The following is a 16,149-nucleotide window of genomic DNA, read 5'->3' as shown; positions in this document are numbered from 1 at the left end:
CTTTTCCTCTGATGGTTTATTACCCTTAATAACATCCTCTTTTGCACCGATGGCTTCGCCACATGGTGTCGTATCTATTACTGCTGGTTCCACATTAACTGTATCCTCAACCTATACATTCTGTGTATTTTCTAGGATATGTACATTATCTACTTCTGTCTATATCTCCTCTCTATCTTGTACATTTGATTCTGTCAAGGGCTCTACATCCAATGTCTTAGTATCTTTCAAAATCATAGGTGGGGTACCTACTATACCTTTTCCTTTCCCTTCAGTAGAGATGTCAGTAATCTTAGTGTTAGCTTTCGGTGAAGAGAATAAACCAAGGTTGTCAACAAAGAATTGAACCCATGCCTTGTGAGTTTCACTGATTATTTGATTAACCTTGCCTACCATAAGACTAATTATCTTCTTCTTGTTGTGGAAAATTGTTCCATCTGCAACTTCAATGGTCAGATCCAACTCATTTAGAGTAATTGAACCACAAGTAGTTAATAACTCTTGAATTTGTATGCACTTGTCCTCCTCCATAGCGGATAATCTCCTAGAATATAGATTATCATACTATTATGTCAATATTTTCTTCTCAATTTCTAATAAAGCCTTCTTAAATATATCCAGGTATAACAAAAATGCCTCAATTTCTTTTTGCTTGTCATCATCTAAGTGCTCATAATAGTACTGTATATTTTTCAACATACCATCCTTGGTGATTTCATATATCAGTTCTGCACAACTCTTGGGAGGGATAATATATATATTATCAGTTACAATAGCAAGGTCTATGTCATCCTTCTTCTTTCTTCTTCCGGTACCGGATGGTGTAGAAGGTGTAAGAGATGTTTCCTTTGGAGTTGTTTTCTTTGCAGGTTGCCTGGTCGGTACCTTGATTGTGACCTTTCTTACTAGTTGCTTCCTTGCTTCCTCCTTAGACTCCTCACCTTTCTTCCTCAATACCCTCTTGAATGCTAAAGGAGTGTCATCTTCAATTCTAGAGTTTGATGGAATACGCTCAATGAATATTTCAGGCTCTTTCCTCTTCCTTCCTTTTGCCGAAACAACACCCATTATGGCCTTGATGTCTTGAGATAATTTTTCAACAAATTTCCTGGCCTTACCTTGTTGTTTCTCCCTCTTCTTCCAATTGAATTCAATTTGAACCTCTTGCTTCTTTTTCTTTGCAATACCAAAAGAATTTTCAGCCTCATCAATTGGAGCATCAATCAATATTTTAACTTAAGCATCTGGAATCACAACATCAACCTCATACCCCATCTCCTCTATCCATATCTTTTGGGGTTTAACTACTTCCATTAAGATTTTATCCTTTTTGACCATAAAGAAGATCTCGGTTGAGTATTTGTTAGCAATGTGTTTAGGAACCCTCTCTCTAGATTTCATTGCTTTCTGAAATGCCCTGAAATAACCCCAAACCTTATCATCTCGAAGGCTACCCAAGCTAGCAATAGATTACTTCAATTGTCTTCCTACTAGGATGTAAAATGCCCACTTTCTCTTCCCAAAACCAAGTTTAATTAAGGAAAAACAACATTAAGAAGATAATGAGATTCCCATACCGGAATATCCCCTATTTCTCTCCTTTAATCTTTCCAAGGTTAATGATCAACTCATCATTCATTCATCCACATAGATCTATTTTCTCATTTTCCCTCATATGTTTATGTGCAACATATATGCAGGAGCTAGAAAAAGAATTGAGATGATTGGATTGAGTTACCTTATACCCAATGATCATGCTGCCAAATTTGATGTCTTGATAAGTGATGGTGTTGACCCTTATCGATCGTTTGAAATGCTGCCGGTGAGTTTGTTAACTTGATCATTTGAAATCCTTTTCTTCAGATGCTGACCAATCTATGGCAAATCAGTGATGGCCCTAATGGCCTCCTTTGAGATCTTATAAGGACTGTCCAACCAAATAAGGTCTCCATGAACTCATCTCAGCATATATTGGATGATCTCACATTCGAATTCAGGGATTTCAAGAATGCCAGTAAAGCCTAGATCTTCAATGTGCTTTTTTTGGGTTTTATCTTTTTGAAGTCACCCATCAACTTGTTCATGTACATATTCTTGATGTCACTAGTACCCAGATCCTCAATGTGGTAGTGAATATATTCTCTAACATCTTCCACATAAACAACTCCTTTCAGAAAACACGAAAATGCACCAACCAAATCATCCAAGGTGGCAATATGCGGCCATTGCTTGAAAATTGGCCTGGGACAATCCTTAACCTTGATAATAGTTGAATTTGCAATGAAAGTAGGTGCAAAGGATGATCCAACTTTCATAATAAAATATTATTGTGATAAATACCTGACAAATGGTTGTCGGTGAATAAACCTAGAGAATTCTTCCAAGTGCTAGTGAAATCATTGTTGAAGGTTTTTGATCCCTCTGAATTGCCTTAGACTCGCACTGTATCTCTATTAATCGCTCTGAATGCAAGGTGATAAAAAATGAAGTGGATTCAACCTTTTAACCTTCAAAAAACCCTAATTCATCATTGATATGAATGTCTTCTAATGGAACATACCAGATCTTGGTCGAACATTTCCATGCCCAATAAACCTTTTCTAATGTTTGGAACATCTTCTAGATCTTCTTCTCGGGGATTATGCAATATTTTCATAAAATTTACCTACCCCTAAGGCATGTGCCTTAGTTACCAAATGAGCTTCCTACCGGTGCAGAAGTAATCTCCTATGTGAGTTGAGTAACCAAAGCAATTCCATCTATTGATTTATCATCTAACTTCCTTATCCGATTCTTCATATGATCTTGCCAGATTTCATTGACCTTTTCTTTCTCTTTATCATTTGATCTGTCATTGCTAAATAGTGTATTTTAGCTTCTACAAAGCTTAGCTATGTGTCCAATCTTGTTGCATGCATAACATGTAACATTGTTCTTTTGAATTGCTTTGCTATAACCGATATAATTGCTTGACCTACACTGATTGGCCATATGTCCAAATTTTCCACATGCACATTTAACATTCATTCTACAATCTTCTGTCTTATGAACATACTTATTGCATTTGGAACATTGACCAAGAGTATAATTATAGTTATGATTTGCTCTATTTCTACATTTCCTAGCCATATGATCAAATTTATTACAAACAAAGATTCTACAATTAAATTTTTAAGCATCGAGTTGCCTTACCGGTTTCTTCTGGTTCTGGTTGTTCTGATTCTCATTTGCAGTACTGGAGCTTTGACCTTGTTCAAATCCAAGTTTGTTGGAATCTCCATTTTGTCTTTGGATTTTCAATAATTCATGAAGCCACGCTGAACGAACCTTGAATTTGTCCTTGTACTCACTTGCAATAGTCAGATAATCTCTTAGGATTATCATCTATCTTTCAAGTTCTTGTTCATTGCTTTGGGATTGTACTAATTTTGTTCTTAGCATATCATTTTCATGAGCCAACCAGATGCATTCTTTAGATCTTTCTTTTAGAGATCTCCCAAGGTTTTCTTCATTCATCTTCTGGTCTTCAATATCATTTGAAATCCTCATCATTAGGGCTTGCATTTCATTCCTCATGACAACATTCTCTTGACTCAGCTTCTAACATTTTTTATTAAGGGCATCTTTCTCTTCATTATCTTGATTTTGCAGAAGTTCCTTCCTCCTGGCTTGAACAGATGGTAGCCTCTCCTGTTGGATAAGAATGAATTCCTTTGTAGAATTTAATTCATCTTGTAACTTTAGGTTCTTCATCCTTTCAACATCATAATCGTCAAGTGCTGCCTCAAGTTGATTCTCAATACTCATATCCATGGATTCTGGAATTTCCATCAATCTATTAGACTTACTTCGAGGCACAAGGCTTTGATACCAATTGTTGGAATCCAAGAACACTGAGAGGGGGGAGCATGAATTAGTGTTCTGCCAGAATATTCATATTTAACCTTATTATAACATACATTCACCAACCAATATATCGGTACATATATAATTGAAAGAAGTAAAACAATAAATGAACCAATCACACAAATTAACACCATAACACAAAGAATTTATACATGTAAAACCTCAAAGAGGAAAAACCACAGTGGGATTTGTGATCCACAATATCAATCCATTGGCCATATGAAAAGATATTACATAATATGGGGACCTGCACATGCAAGAAGGCTTAACCCTTAGAGCACACTATTCAACACAAAGGAGTCTCATTGACTACAATCACTTTGAATAAGAAAACATAAAACTAAACTCATTTAGTGCATCTTCTATGCCTGATTGAGTTTCGGTTCAAGCTCTGACTGTTCTGGTTCTGAAACCCTTACCAGAATAACCTTCGCATCCAAAATCATTTACAAATCATTACACAATAATGATGTCATACATAAATGACCTAATACACATGATCTTTGCATTACTAATAACACCTTACAATATATTCTATCAAAATGATCTAATAATTGACCTATATACCCTTACAATCCTTCATGACTCATGTCGGCTTACATAGATGATACAAAAATGATTATACATGTCAGATCATTACATATATACATAAATAGAAAAATGAATTATCGATTGCCAGATCCACCAATGATGTCAGCCTCCTATACTGGTACACGTTGAATCCTTCCTACTGGTGAAGATACCTATCAGTGCTGGTGAAGTGTATGCTGGTGAAGTACCAAACCAAAGAATGAAGCCAAAACATGTTGCCATCAATGACAACATATGAAACCAATCAAATGAGTGTCAAATGCCAACATTTTCCTCTACAAATTAGTAGGAATGAGGGCTAAATTCACATATATATTAGGGTCATCTTCTCATAGATTCTTCCAAGTCTCCTATATGGGACCATGTGATATGTGCACTATGGGTAACTTCCTCTGGGAAAGATAGCCATCTCGGTCATAACTCCACTTGACATCAATAATTACCAGACTCTGTTGAACTAATTTTGAAGTGAGCACACCCTCTTCCTGAAGTCTCCTTGCTAGGACTATAGGGCCTAAAATCTTGTTATCATGGTTAATGGCAGTTTCATGTTTTCCACATCCTATGCGGAGCTCAATAAGAACAAGTTGTCTAAACATCTCCAAAGCTAGAGTACGATTAGTGAAATATTAAGGGAGACGAAAAGGTTCTTCAATAAACCCATGAATTTTGATGAAGGAAAACTTTTGACCTAAGAACCAATCACAAGGATGCTAGGATGATAACATCCAACCAATTTGGTATTTTGAAAAATAGATAAAAGCGTCTGATTCAAATACTGCATGGTAGGGGTCAAGAAAACATCTAAAAATGCATATGCGTCATAAGTAGTTGTAGCACCCCTCCCCGATCAAACTCTGTTTAATGTAGTTTGACCATGGTTGACCTTATTAATTGTTACAAGGTGTGCACCCTTGGTCTATGTGTAGCAAAAGCAGCGTGTTTGTGGCATAGCCTAATTGCCTCCCATAGATTCTATAAGTCTAGTGTTTGTATCGGGCATTGATACGTCGATATTTTGGTGCAATGAGAACCACTCCCAACAAATGGTATCAGATATGGGTCACGAGTTCAAACCCCTCTTGGGCTAAGGAGGGGTTTTTGCAAGGTGTGCACCCTTGGTCTCTATGTAGCAAAAGCGGTATGTTTGCAACATAGCTTAACCGCCTCCCATGGATTCTATAAGTCTAGTGGTAGTATTGGGTATTAATAGGTCAATCTTTTGGTGCAATGACAACCACTCCCAACATTAATAGCACTCATAGATGGTTGAAACACTAAGTTTAGATTCTTTGATGTGATATGGTAGACGATGTTAGATAGGTGATTTAGTGAATGTTGGTATCCTTGTGGATAATTAGATGTAATTTGCCTATGCTTCATATATCTGTTAAGGGTTTGGGGTCCTACCCTTAACCCATCATAAGAATGTCTTTTATTTCTGTTATAGACTTATCTTTCGAGATAGAACCTTGATACATTATGGTCATGAGACTATTTGACATATGATCTTCATAAAACTAGTGGATATAATGTATTCCACATTATGCATGATTTTAGTACTTATACTTGATGATGTTCTAATCTTTTGATGCATGCTTATTTGGTGATTTCATTGGTGTTTCAATGAGTATATGATCATATGTGAATTGTCAGGATAAGTATTTGAACTAGGTTATGGAATCTTCTTACCTTGCAGTGCATATTTTGATTCTATATGTTTGATGTTTATTTCCTTGCATGTATATATGCATATTATTTTGGATCTACTAATATGTGAATTGAGATGTGTAGGATATTAATCGACATGGCCATGGAAATAAATGGGAGAACTAGAGACAAAACTATGTGCGATTGTGAAGCCAAGGTTTGTCTATTTGGAGACACAATGCCTCATTTGTAATGTGTTTATTTTTGTATAAGTGAATGCATGTGTGTGTGTTCAATTTGTTTAATTTTAATTTATCACCTTGAAAGGGCATGTCCAATGTATTTTGATGTGTTGTATTTTATGGTGTCACTTGAAAGTTGTAATGTGATGTGAGTTGGCATGTGACATGTCCTTGCGAGGAAAAAGTGAGAACCAATGTATTTTCAAACCTCATTTAGTTTTCCCAAAAGACAACTTGGTTAGGGAGTGCTTAGAATGGTCAAATCGAGTTTCACCCATAGCTAAACTTTATGTGGGTTTTTGGGGGTCAAACTAACTCCTATAGTTGAGGTTATGTCATCTCTGAAGGCCCACTTGATATACCTATGGGTAAGGGACTTTTTTGGGCATAGAACCACTCACATGTGATAGTCAAGTCACTTCAAAAGTGACCTTTTCTTGATGGACGAAAATCATCTTTTAGAAGATTGAGTGTTGGTAAGACAACTTTCTATTTATGTGTTGGATGCACTTCTCCACCTTACACATACCTTTATAATTTCCTCTTTTAGAAACCTTGTAAGAGGGTTGGGAAGACCAACGTATGAGCTCTCATCATCCTTTTCCAAGGAATTTGGGAAGTGTGAGAGGAGTCTAATTATAGGAAAAATTCACTTAGAATTTTCATCACCCACTCTCCAATCTTGGAAATCAAAATTTTTTGAATGAATTGAATTTTGAAGAATAAAATTTAGCTAAGGAAGCTTGTAGTTGGTGGAAATATTGTTGGCTTGGATTGGAAGCTCTTCATCAAATCTCTCATCACATTCCATTGCAGGAGTTGAGGTTGGTGCATTGTCACCCTTAGGTTTTAAATGCATATTTTGGTTCTTTTTGTTAAAATCTGCATGTTGTAAAAATATTGTGTTTGCAACTTGAATGTTGTCTTATTTATAGTATTGGTTGAGTTTTGCATTTTGTAGAATTCTTAAAAATGTATGTTGTTTATGGGAGTCAAGACCAAACTCACACTTGGGAGGGTAGAGTAGTCTTGGGGTGAAGGGAGTTTGACATTCATAGGGTGTAGAGTCTCTCTTCAAGGAAGAGAGGGAACACAAGGATTTGGGATCCTTGCTGCATTTTATTTGTTTAAATTGGGAGTCATAAGGGAGGATTTAGCTTGAAATCTTTAGGGGGACATAAGGGTTTTATTTTGTGGTCATGAGAGACCAAGTTTGAAAGGGATTTTGGCCTTGTGATGGCCTTGGGTTATTGCATTATACTTGCAGATCTCCCCATGTCTAGTCCACCTTCACCTCACTTTAAAAATGTCATTTTTATGGCTATGTGTTAAGCTTGGGATGGGAATTTTGTGTTGAATGTATTCTCTTGTATTCTGAAAATTGAATGTGTGAGTTGCTTTATTGTAACTTGTTTGGCACCTAGTTCTCCCAAGATCGAGGGTGGCCTCTTGTAGGCCTATGTTGGGAGGTGAGCCTGCATGGTCACAACCAAAGGAGTTATTTCATTTGGCATAGGTTTGCATTTTGGATATAGAAGAAAGAAGAAGGAAAGCTATCTATGTCACTGAATGAGAAATGATTCTAGTTGTTAGTTTAATATTATTTCAGTTTTAAGCTCATTTTGTAGTGTTTAGTGAATTATGAAAAAATAATTGTAGAGGGAAAGAAACAAATGTATTTTACCTTCCTACTATTGAGTTTAAAAAAATAGGATGTATGAGAATGAAATGTATTTATTTCTTTAAGTTTATGTAATTAGTAGCAAAAAGGAAGGATGCAAGAAATATGTAGTATTCAGTTGTAACTCTTATTCAAATAAATGCAAGTTGATTTAAGCTATTGTTGAATAAAAGGAAACTTGCTATGACTAAACTACTATTAGTTATATTATGTTTAAACTCATAGATAATTTATTTATTAACCATTTCATTCTTATAAAAAAAAGGTTTCATTTTATTTCCTACAAATTACATTTGTAATACTATAGGAAAATAAATTACTTGGAAAAAAAAATGGTGCTAGATCTATTAGACTTCTGTTTATCTTTTAAATTTTTTATTAGATATTCCTAAAGTTCAAATTTAAACACCATATTACCATTTCATTATCATATAAAAAGAATAACACCTAACTTGGAAATATATATATTGATACATTTCTGCTTATTAACCTGCAACTAACTAATATGGGAATAAAACCGGAATAGAATAAATATTTCACTATAGGCATATATATATATATATATATATATATATATATATATATATATTTTCAAATCGCTTCATAGTAATAAACTTGAAAGCTGATTTAATCTTATAAAAAATAAATAAATTAGAATATATATATTGTTATCATCACATATATATAGATCAAAAGAAACAGATGGATTTTAAATCTCATATTAACTTTTCATATCTAAACATATATAAAAATATTTAAAACTAAGCTTTCAAAACAACCCTGTACATGCCTTTGATATATATATTCATGTTATTTTATATGTATATATATACATATATACACACATATATATAGATATATAAACACACACACACAAACAAACATATATATAGATACCCACACACACACACATATATATCTGTGTGTGTTCATGTATATGTGTGTGTGTGTGTGTATGTATGTATGTGTGTGTGTGTGTATGTATGTATATATGTATATATGTATAAATATATAATGTAAAAAAAATGAAACTTTCATAAAAAATAAGTTTGAATGCATAAATGGTTGAGCGGCAAAGTGGGTTACGACCCACCTAGGGTGGGCTGCGACCTACACAATATGGGCCTCGATCCATATTGTGTGGGCCACAAACCACACTATGTGGGCTGCAAACCCCACAATAGTGGGCCGTGACCCATACTATATGTGTCAGGATCCATACTATATGGGATGCGACCTACACTGTGTGGGTCGCATCCCATACGATGGCACCTCACCATTCGCTCAGCCCTGCAACTCAACACGAACTCGTTGTCCATCCCACCCATGAGCCTGCATAAAATGGCGACCATGTTAATTTCAAAACCCTGCAATCAAAAAGTGGATGCCTTAACTTATGTTAGGGAAAATTAGAAGGGCCTTTTCAAAATGAAGGAACCTTAAAAAGAAAATAATAATATATAAAAGGGGTTAAGGGTTGCATACGTTTGAAATGGCATTTCAGGAAGATTTGTATGTATGTGTAATTACATACCCATGGGGTACATAATTAAATATATATATAAATATTTAGTTGTATAAAGTATTTTAGATAAATTAATGGGATGTGTTTCTTTCATCCCATGGGGAATTTATTTATATATATATATATTGTTAGATAGTTCAGATAACTAGAAAACAATTGAGGGGGGGCTAAATCAGTTGTCACAGATTACCGAAAGCATTAGCAATTTAAAACTTAAATACCGAAACCCAACACAATAATACCAGAATAACAGTTAATCCAATTAAGCATAAACAATAATCATAGAATAAAATCCATCCACATAACACCAAGATTTGTATGTGGAAAACCTGGTAAAGGGAAAAACCATGGTGGGAATCCTATAACCCACAGTTAAATAATACTTCTGCAGTAAGTATGTGAATTACAATGAAGGAGTCTGCACTTCTAGGAAGGCTAATATCCTAGACTGCACTGCTCATCACAAAAGGTGCCTCACTGACTAAATATAAATCTAGACCACAATCCAGAGAAGCGTCAAACTACAAAATATAGCATCTCCTATGCCTGAGTACAACTCTGGTTAAGCTCAATACTGGAGGACTAAATCCTCTTACATAAACCTAATTCAATCTCCAATGATCGACAAACTCCTTTGCCTGAATGATATTACATTATTTGAACATTACATTCCTTGACCATGATCTATTACATTAACCATGATGATCGACAATGAGATCTTACATCTATTTATATAAACCCTCGACCATAAACAATCAGGTCAGACACCAAACAATAAACCAATTACATAATTACAAACCATGTCAACCTTAGACCAAACAAGTAATATCAACACATAAGATATCCCAGAAATACATCAATAGGTCCTATCCACATGTTACATTAAATCCAGTCCATAACCTAGATCAACTAGGACCAAGTATAGGTCCACACACAGTAGAAATGATCTCCATCTGCCAAGTCTTGAACACGATCACCAACAACATCCTGAAAATCCATCAGAAGCTGCACCAACACCACTTATTCAATTTATCAAAGATCTCGTTCAAAAGCTCTATTGGTGAAACCCTCACGGGAACCAGAAACCAATCTTCTAAGCAAGAAGGATAGCATCCAATCACCCAATGAAAACACACTAACCAAATATGAGTATAAGTATCATGACGAAGCAAATTCCATCACCAGACTGTATCGAAGCCTACCAGATCATACAGGATCAAAATTAACCTGAAACCACTTAACCTACTAGGACCATAAGTGTGTCGGTAAAGCATCCAAACAGCTAGTGTTGACATCAATGACAAAACATCAATGCAACACATAATCAATTCAGTCAAATGGCCAACAATCTGTTTGTATTTTGGTATGGTTTTGTCATTGATGGCAACACCTATCAACACTTATCAACTCTGGCACCTTGGAGGATCAACAATGTTCACCAACAAGCAAGTGACTTATGTACAGACACCATTATCTAGTACACCGATAGGATATAATGTTCACCGGCACTTATAATGATATGGAAAACTCTTGGTTATGATGAAGACATTGTTTGGACACTTTGTCTTGGAGATTTGTTCATTAGTATATTCGCATTTGCATATTTGTTGTTACCAATAAATAGGTCCAGGCTATGCACCGATAGGCTTATCTATTCCAAATCAGCACGACATGCTTTTGAGATGATTTTGTTGTTATTGTAAATGCATTAAGTTGACATGTTGAATCGGATATTGCATCGGTTATTGATTTACTTGTAATTGTTTTATTGTAATATCTTTTAGAGCCAACCTACTAAAATTGGTCTTAGGTTATGGTATATATGTAAGATCTTATTTGTAAGATCTATATGCAATAGGGATAAGGAATTGTAAGAAGGTATATGCAAGAATAAGCAGAGCTATACATGCAAACATCATTTGAAGGTGAAGCAAGGTATTTGTAAAGACAATCAGAACTACACCGGTACTGAATCCAACATATGAAGATGCTATTTTGAGCAGTACATTCTTATTGGATTTAACCATACAATTGTAGTCAGTGTGACTCCTATCTGTGTTTGAGCAATGAGCTCTAGGTGCTTGGCCTTTTTGCATGTGTAGACCCCATTTGTATACACATACTTGTTAGTTAAGATGAGAGGGGGGGTGAATAAAAAAAAAAACTCACAATACAATATATTCACCAAATTCAACCTCAGTAGCATTTACTGATATGCAATTATGACTGTAAATCATTCAATACTCATAAACAGATACACTTAAAACATCATAACACATTTAAAAGAAAATTTAACATGGAAACCCAAATAGGGAAAAACCACTATGGGATTTTGGACCCACTAAGAAATATACCCTTCTAGAGTATGCTCGGTTAAAAGCCAATCCAGGTACAGATTACAAAAACAAATTGCTAGATGTGACCCAGTTAAGGGATTTCCCTCAGACTTGTTAGAGTCTCACACTTTGGTGGAAGTGACCTTGTCAAAGGATTTCAAACACTCATTTAGAATCTTACCTTGCTAGAGGGTTTACAAATAAGACTATTAAGTCCACTCGGTTAAGAGATTTCTTGTCACTTACAAAATAAATAACAGTAATAAAATATATCTGCAACTTCACATTTGAAAGGCTAAAGAAGATTCTATGTGCTCAAAAAAATCTTGTCATAAGACTTATCTTGCTTCTTGCTGGCCTTCTCAATCTGTTCTTCAATCAGATCTTCAATCTTCTATGCTCGGTGATCACTATTGTAGTGTCACTGTTCTTCTATTTTGCCTGCATGTATTGTTCATCAACATTTTCTTATTGATGAACAATAATTAACCGCTTAATCTCCTTGATCACATTTCCCATGATCAATCTTAGCCATCAGATCTTCAAACGTGACTAGGTTCATTGTATCCTTCGATCTGAAAATGTTTTACCTCACCTTGGAACTTGTGCTAGGTTATGACTGTTTAATCTACACTATAGATCTATCTCTTGTATTTTTGATGTTGTAGATCCTCAACAAACTTCTTGCATGACATACCAATCATCTGATCAACTCCACCTCATTAGTATTCTACATTTAATAATGTATTTATCCATCCATTGTATTTTGTTTTTACTCGGTTGTTACTCGATAAATACTAAACTTCACTCGGTAGATATTTTGTCTTCTTTAACTGACAGTGATAACCTTAGGGTTTACTGACTAGCATCTTGCTCGGTAACATAGAACAGTATCAAGCCTTAACTAATTCTATAGCTTGAAATCTTTTCTCCTTCTTGTTCATTCTTTGAATACTCACATATAGGATATCAAAACAATCAAAACAACATAATCTCATCACTGTCTAACTCGGTAATAGTTTCCCATTGAATAACTTATTATTCCCCTTTTATTTTCACATTCATTTTGTGTCTCTTACTGACATCTTTATACTTATCAAAACATACTCATTAAGATATGGCAACATCATACTGAATCAAAAAATCAATTGCTTGACATCAATGACAAAATAATATTATTAAGATAGTAATCATCCTTTCTCAATTATATCAACAATCTCCAACAACCTTCTCAATATCCTCATACCAAAAAACTTATTGAGATGCTAACAATATCCCTTTGTGAAAATGCTAACAATCTCCCCCTTTGGCATTGATGGCAAAACCAACTTTAATGGCAATACCAACATGATTTATTTCAATTTATTCGGATTTAGATTGTTGTTTAAACTTCTCTAAAATCTTCTAGAATTCTCCCCCAGTCATTAGTCTTCTCCCAACTTCTTCTATTAGTTCCTTACAAATTAGTCTTCTCCCCTTTTGACAACAATGCCAAAAAGAAAAACTAATTCATGATTTCTTTCTTTGTGAAGTAATTTCCTTCCAGTCTCATTCATGGTCAGAGCATCTTTGTCTTAAACCACTTTTTCTTGTACAACTTTAGGCAACCTCCTAAAGTGTGTAAAGAAGCATCAACTCATAAACAGTTGTCCTTTAGATTCATAGAATTGATTCTTTCACCAAACTTTGTCAGTGAGTACTAGATAGGGGTAGGACCCCTAACTGACTTTTGAGATACTCAAAAGTGTCCCTTGGCAATGGCTTTGTGAAAATAGCTGCTATTTCTTCCTTTGAACTGATATATTCCAGCACAACTTTCTTCTCTTGAACTTCTTCTCTGAGATAATGATACTTTATAGAGATATGCTTTGTCTTAGAGTGCATTACTGGATTCTTTGAAATGTTAATGGCACTAGTATTATCATAGAATATAGTTACTGGCTCGGTAACTCTCTCATTCATACCTTCCAACAGTTGTTTGATCCATGCTATATTGGTACAATTCAATGCTGCAGTGACATATTCAGCTTCAGCTGTTGATTGTGAAATGCATCCTTGTTTCTTGCTAAGCCAACTTACTAGTCTATCTCCCAAAAAGAAAGCTCCACCGCTTGTGCTTTTCTTGTTATCAATGTTTCCTACCCAATCAACATCAATATAGACTTCAAAAACATTTCTCTTTTGATATACTAAGCCATAATCTTCAGTGCCTCTTAGGTATCTGAAAATTCTCTTGATTGCTGTCAAATGAGTTTCTTTGGGATCTGCAAAAAATCTTGCAACTATACCTACTACATGTGCTATATCTGGCCTGCTGTGAACCACATATTGCAACTTTCCAATCATAGATCGGTAAAGTGTCTTATCAATAGATGCAGATTCATCACTCTTTGATAGTTTACAATTGCTAGTCATAGGATTACTTACAGGTTTAGAATCCTCCATTCCAAATTTCTTCAAGATTTCCTTTATATACTTGGATTGAGTAATGAAAATCTCATTTTTCATTTGTAGTATCTGTAAACCTATAAAATACTTTATTTCATCGATTAATGACATCTCAAATTATTTACACATTTCATTTCCAAAGCTCTTGCATAAGGAGTCATTTCCACACAAAAAAATATCATCAACAAATATGGCTGAAAGCAGTATACCATTGTTTTCATCATTTTTCATATACATGTTGTTGTTTTCACTTGTCCTTATAAATCTAATCTTGATCAAATATGAGTGTAGTCTTTCATACCATGATCTAGGTGCTTGCTTTAAACCATATAATGCTTTGTTCAGCTTACATACCTGATCTTTATTCTTGTCTTCAATAAACCCTTCAATCTGTTCAATATAAACTTCTTCTTCTAGTATACCATTCAAAAATGTAGATTTAACATCCATTGATATACCTTGAAAATTTTGTAAGAAGCATATGCCAACAATGTTCTCACTCCTTCAAGTCTTGCCATAGGTGCAAAAGTCTCACCATAGTCAATTTCATCTTCTTGAGCATATCTTTTGCAAAATAGTCTTGCTTTATTCTGAATGACCTCTCCTTTTTCATTTAGCTTGTTTCTAAAAATCCACTTTGTACCAATTACATTTTTCTCTATTGGTCTTGGGACTAGTGTCCATGTTTCATTCTTCTTGATTTGTTCAATTTCTTCTGTCATAGCATTTATCCAATCTTCATTACTAAATGCCTCTTTTACTCTCCTTGGTTCAAATTCAGATATTAGACATGTGTTTTGTCTCAGTTTGTTCCTTGTCATCATTGGATCATCCTTATCTCCTATAATCTGACTTGATGCATGATTTCTTCTGACATACTTGGCTAATATAGGCTTGGTATGCTCTGTTTGATCTTCTTCATCACTTGGTAACTGAGTATTTTCTTCATTTTCTTCATCAACTTTCTCGGTAGGATTTCTTGGTTGAACATAAACAAATTCTTCATAATTTTCTAGTTCTTTGGAATTTTCTTCATCATTTCTTTCTGCAAATTCATCAATTTTCACATTTGCACTTGCCACTATTTTGTTAGATGATTTGATCAGACATTTAAATACTTTACTTCTAGAAGAATAGCCAAGAAATGTTCCTTCCTCGCTTTCTAATCAAACTTTCCATTTCTATCATCTTTGTGAACATAACATCTACTTCCCAATGTTTTAAAATAACTTACATTAGGTTTCTTATCATACCAGATTTCATATGGTGTCTTCAAAGTTCCTTTCTTCAATTGTACTCAGTTTAGGGTGTAAACTGCAGTGTTGATTGCTTCTCTCCAAAATGTTTGAGGTACCCTCTTTTCTATCATCAGGGTTCTGGCACAATCTACAATTGATTTGTTTCTTCTTTCAGCTATCCCTTTTTGTTGAGGTGTTCTTAGTGTAGACACTTGTCTCTTTATACCATGATCATTGCAAAATTGGTTAAATTCATCAGAAATGAATTCTCCTCTTCTATTAGATCTTAGGCATTTCAACTGTCTTCCTATTTCTTTTTCAACTCTAGTCTTATACCATTTTAACATTTGAAAGGCTTCTGATTTTTCTTTTAAAAACATAACTGACATCATTCTTGAGTAATTATCAACAAATAATATGAAGTATTTATCTCCATAGTAACTTTGTACTTTCATAGGACCACAAAGATCAGTGTGCACTAGATCTAAAATTCCTTTAGAAGTGTAGGACTTACTTGTAAAGCTTGACTTTG

This window comes from Cryptomeria japonica, chromosome 9 (genome assembly GCF_030272615.1).
Source record: "Cryptomeria japonica chromosome 9, Sugi_1.0, whole genome shotgun sequence".
NCBI lineage: Eukaryota > Viridiplantae > Streptophyta > Pinopsida > Cupressales > Cupressaceae > Cryptomeria > Cryptomeria japonica.
The sequence above is the reverse complement of the archived record's forward strand: the minus strand, read 5'-3'. Positions refer to the sequence as shown.